Genomic DNA, 6000 nt, shown 5'->3' with positions numbered 1-6000 from the left:
AATGTGGAGTTGGACGATCTGAGAAAGTGAATTGGATGATCCTTGAAAGTAGAGTCAGGTGATTCAAGAAAGTTGAATCGACAATCTAAAAAGTTGAATCGGTTGAACCAAGAAAAAGTTGAATCCATTGATCCATCATATATTTATATCCATATATACATATATATTAAAGTTTAAAGCAATTTTCAATTACATGGTCAGGCTTCTTGCAAGTCACCTTCTTTGGCAGTTCGGAATCACCCTTAGCCTCATAAGTTTTTTGGGAATTTGTTTTCTGCTGAAATTTCTTGCCCTTATCCTTGGTTGCTAGAGCTTGATCACTGCTAGAACTCTTAGAGACATTCGGATCATTCCTCCTATAACAGTAAGCTAACAAGCCCCTAACAGGTATGTAAGAGGGGATGCATTGCTTTGCAAAGAAAGCCGGAGGGAAGTATTGAAACCCAGATAAGATTCAGGCAAGGAGTTAAGGGTGATCTTAATCATATCCTTTTTAGGAATGAATTCATCAATATTAAGAAGTTGCTCTCTCAAGTCCTATAATTTTGTTAAATGTTCATTCATGGAGCCCCTTTTCTTACATATTTTTATTATCAAGTTACCTTCTGAGATAGGCAATCCTTGCATCGTTTTTAGCTTGATACATAATTTGTTCCAAGCAAGCATGGAAGTTTTACAAGAGCAAATATACAGAACATAGACCCAGCCATAATGCCAAAGCGTGAGTATCATGTGAATCCGATCTTCTTGGTCATCAGCAAGGTAGTTTGAGAAACTTGACGTTGGATCTGTTAGCCTTGACCCTTTTCAAGATTAATAGCACCAATTGTGCCAAGACAAGGCTCGTGAGCCACACTGTGACATGACCCCATAAGCCCAATAAGGACATTTCTGATCATATAACTCCATAGGGAATAATTTGACCCATCTAATTTATCCTCTTTGGAAAGAATACCAAACATATCATTTGCAAAGTTGTTGGCTATACTTGACTAATGGTTAATTTAAGAAGGGAAGACGTAAAAAATAAGCTTGAACTAAGTAGAATTGGATGATCCTTGAATGTGGAGTTGGACGATCTGAGAAAGTGAATTGGATGATCCTTGAAAGTAGAGTCAAGTGATTCAAGAAAGTTGAATCGACAATCTAAAAAGTTGAATCGGTTGAACCAAGAAAAAGTTGAATCCGTTGATCCATCATATATTTATATCCATATATACATATATATTAAAGTTTAAAGCAATTTTCAATTACATGGTCAGGCTTCTTGCAAGTCACCTTCTTTGGCAGTTCGGAATCACCCTTAGCCTCATAAGTTTTTTGGGAATTTGTTTTCTGCTGAAATTTCTTGCCCTTATCCTTGGTTGCTAGAGCTTGATCACTGCTAGAACTCTTAGAGACATTCGGATCATTCCTCCTATAACAGTAAGCTAACAAGCCCCTAACAGGTATGTAAGAGGGGATGCATTGCTTTGCAAAGAAAGCCGGAGGGAAGTATTGAAACCCAGATAAGATTCAGGCAAGGAGTTAAGGGTGATCTTAATCATATCCTTTTTAGGAATGAATTCATCAATATTAAGAAGTTGCTCTCTCAAGTCCTATAATTTTGTTAAATGTTCATTCATGGAGCCCCTTTTCTTACATATTTTTATTATCAAGTTACCTTCTGAGATAGGCAATCCTTGCATCATTTTTAGCTTGATACATAATTTGTTCCAAGCAAGCATGGAAGTTTTACAAGAGCAAATATACAGAACATAGACCCAGCCATAATGCCAAAGCGTGAGTATCATGTGAATCCGATCTTCTTGGTCATCAGCAAGGTAGTTTGAGAAACTTGATGTTGGATCTGTTAGCCTTGACCCTTTTCAAGATTAATAGCACCAATTGTGCCAAGACAAGGCTCGTGAGCCACACTGTGACATGACCCCATAAGCCCAATAAGGACATTTCTGATCATATAACTCCATAGGGAATAATTTGACCCATCTAATTTATCCTCTTTGGAAAGAATACCAAACATATCATTTGCAAAGTTGTTGGCTATACTTGACTAATGGTTAATTTAAGAAGGGAAGACGTAAAAAATAAGCTTGAACTAAGTAGAATTGGATGATCCTTGAATGTGGAGTTGGACGATCTGAGAAAGTGAATTGGATGATCCTTGAAAGTAGAGTCAGGTGATTCAAGAAAGTTGAATCGACAATCTAAAAAGTTGAATCGGTTGAACCAAGAAAAAGTTGAATCCGTTGATCCATCATATATTTATATCCATATATACATATATATTAAAGTTTAAAGCAATTTTCAATTACATGGTCAGGCTTCTTGCAAGTCACCTTCTTTGGCAGTTCGGAATCACCCTTAGCCTCATAAGTTTTCTGGGAATTTGTTTTCTGCTGAAATTTCTTGCCCTTATCCTTGGTTGCTAGAGCTTGATCACTGCTAGAACTCTTAGAGACATTCGGATCATTCCTCCTATAACAGTAAGCTAACAAGCCCCTAACAGGTATGTAAGAGGGGATGCATTGCTTTGCAAAGAAAGCCGGAGGGAAGTATTGAAACCCAGATAAGATTCAGGCAACGAGTTAAGGGTGATCTTAATCATATCCTTTTTAGGAATGAATTCATCAATATTAAGAAGTTGCTCTCTCAAGTCCTATAATTTTGTTAAATGTTCATTCATGGAGCCCCTTTTCTTACATATTTTTATTATCAAGTTACCTTCTAAGATAGGCAATCCTTGCATCATTTTTAACTTGATACATAATTTGTTCCAAGCAAGCATGGAAGTTTTACAAGAGCAAATATACAGAACATAGACCCAGCCATAATGCCAAAGCGTGAGTATCATGTGAATCCGATCTTCTTGGTCATCAGCAAGGTAGTTTGAGAAACTTGACGTTGGATCTGTTAGCCTTGACCCTTTTCAAGATTAATAGCACCAATTGTGCCAAGACAAGGCTCGTGAGCCACACTGTGACATGACCCCATAAGCCCAATAAGGACATTTCTGATCATATAACTCCATAGGGAATAATTTGACCCATCTAATTTATCCTCTTTGGAAAGAATACCAAACATATCATTTGCAAAGTTGTTGGCTATACTTGACTAATGGTTAATTTAAGAAGGGAAGACGTAAAAAATAAGCTTGAACTAAGTAGAATTGGATGATCCTTGAATGTGGAGTTGGACGATCTGAGAAAGTGAATTGGATGATCCTTGAAAGTAGAGTCAGGTGATTCAAGAAAGTTGAATCGACAATCTAAAAAGTTGAATCGGTTGAACCAAGAAAAAGTTGAATCCGTTGATCCATCATATATTTATATCCATATATACATATATATTAAAGTTTAAAGCAATTTTCAATTACATGGTCAGGCTTCTTGCAAGTCACCTTCTTTGGCAGTTCAGAATCACCCTTAGCCTCATAAGTTTTTTGGGAATTTGTTTTCTGCTGAAATTTCTTGCCCTTATCCTTGGTTGCTAGAGCTTGATCACTGCTAGAACTCTTAGAGACATTCGGATCATTCCTCCTATAACAGTAAGCTAACAAGCCCCTAACAGGTATGTAAGAGGGGATGCATTGCTTTGCAAAGAAAGCCGGAGGGAAGTATTGAAACCCAGATAAGATTCAGGCAAGGAGTTAAGGGTGATCTTAATCATATCCTTTTTAGGAATGAATTCATCAATATTAAGAAGTTGCTCTCTCAAGTCCTATAATTTTGTTAAATGTTCATTCATGGAGCCCCTTTTCTTACATATTTTTATTATCAAGTTACCTTCTGAGATAGGCAATCCTTGCATCATTTTTAGCTTGATACATAATTTGTTCCAAGCAAGCATGGAAGTTTTACAAGAGCAAATATACAGAACATAGACCCAGCCATAATGCCAAAGCGTGAGTATCATGTGAATCCGATCTTCTTGGTCATCAGCAAGGTAGTTTGAGAAACTTGATGTTGGATCTGTTAGCCTTGACCCTTTTCAAGATTAATAGCACCAATTGTGCCAAGACAAGGCTCGTGAGCCACACTGTGACATGACCCCATAAGCCCAATAAGGACATTTCTGATCATATAACTCCATAGGGAATAATTTGACCCATCTAATTTATCCTCTTTGGAAAGAATACCAAACATATCATTTGCAAAGTTGTTGGCTATACTTGACTAATGGTTAATTTAAGAAGGGAAGACGTAAAAAATAAGCTTGAACTAAGTAGAATTGGATGATCCTTGAATGTGGAGTTGGACGATCTGAGAAAGTGAATTGGATGATCCTTGAAAGTAGAGTCAGGTGATTCAAGAAAGTTGAATCGACAATCTAAAAAGTTGAATCGGTTGAACCAAGAAAAAGTTGAATCCGTTGATCCATCATATATTTACATCCATATATACATATATATTAAAGTTTAAAGCAATTTTCAATTACATGGTCAGGCTTCTTGCAAGTCACCTTCTTTGGCAGTTCGGAATCACCCTTAGCCTCATAAGTTTTTTGGGAATTTGTTTTCTGCTGAAATTTCTTGCCCTTATCCTTGGTTGCTAGAGCTTGATCACTGCTAGAACTCTTAGAGACATTCGGATCATTCCTCCTATAACAGTAAGCTAACAAGCCCCTAACAGGTATGTAAGAGGGGATGCATTGCTTTGCAAAGAAAGCCGGAGGGAAGTATTGAAACCCAGATAAGATTCAGGCAACGAGTTAAGGGTGATCTTAATCATATCCTTTTTAGGAATGAATTCATCAATATTAAGAAGTTGCTCTCTCAAGTCCTATAATTTTGTTAAATGTTCATTCATGGAGCCCCTTTTCTTACATATTTTTATTATCAAGTTACCTTCTGAGATAGGCAATCCTTGCATCATTTTTAGCTTGATACATAATTCGTTCCAAGCAAGCATGGAAGTTTTACAAGAGCAAATATACAGAACATAGACCCAGCCATAATGCCAAAGCGTGAGTATCATGTGAATCCGATCTTCTTGGTCATCAGCAAGGTAGTTTGAGAAACTTGATGTTGGATCTGTTAGCCTTGACCCTTTTCAAGATTAATAGCACCAATTGTGCCAAGACAAGGCTCGTGAGCCACACTGTGACATGACCCCATAAGCCCAATAAGGACATTTCTGATCATATAACTCCATAGGGAATAATTTGACCCATCTAATTTATCCTCTTTGGAAAGAATACCAAACATATCATTTGCAAAGTTGTTGGCTATACTTGACTAATGGTTAATTTAAGAAGGGAAGACGTAAAAAATAAGCTTGAACTAAGTAGAATTGGATGATCCTTGAATGTGGAGTTGGACGATCTGAGAAAGTGAATTGGATGATCCTTGAAAGTAGAGTCAGGTGATTCAAGAAAGTTGAATCGACAATCTAAAAAGTTGAATCGGTTGAACCAAGAAAAAGTTGAATCCGTTGATCCATCATATATTTATATCCATATATACATATATATTAAAGTTTAAAGCAATTTTCAATTACATGGTCAGGCTTCTTGCAAGTCACCTTCTTTGGCAGTTCGGAATCACCCTTAGCCTCATAAGTTTTTTGGGAATTTGTTTTCTGCTAAAATTTCTTGCCCTTATCCTTGGTTGCTAGAGCTTGATCACTGCTAGAACTCTTAGAGACATTCGGATCATTCCTCCTATAACAGTAAGCTAACAAGCCCCTAACAGGTATGTAAGAGGGGATGCATTGCTTTGCAAAGAAAGCCGGAGGGAAGTATTGAAACCCAGATAAGATTCAGGCAACGAGTTAAGGGTGATCTTAATCATATCCTTTTTAGGAATGAATTCATCAATATTAAGAAGTTGCTCTCTCAAGTCCTATAATTTTGTTAAATGTTCATTCATGGAGCCCCTTTTCTTACATATTTTTATTATCAAGTTACCTTCTGAGATAGGCAATCCTTGCATCATTTTTAGCTTGATACATAATTCGTTCCAAGCAAGCATGGAAGTTTTACAAGAGCAAATATACAGAA

The sequence above is a fragment of the Cibotium barometz genome, chromosome 12 (genome assembly GCF_041138505.1).
Source record: "Cibotium barometz isolate CiBa-2024 chromosome 12, ASM4113850v1, whole genome shotgun sequence".
Taxonomy (NCBI): domain Eukaryota; kingdom Viridiplantae; phylum Streptophyta; class Polypodiopsida; order Cyatheales; family Cibotiaceae; genus Cibotium; species Cibotium barometz.
Note: the sequence above shows the minus strand (reverse complement) of the source record.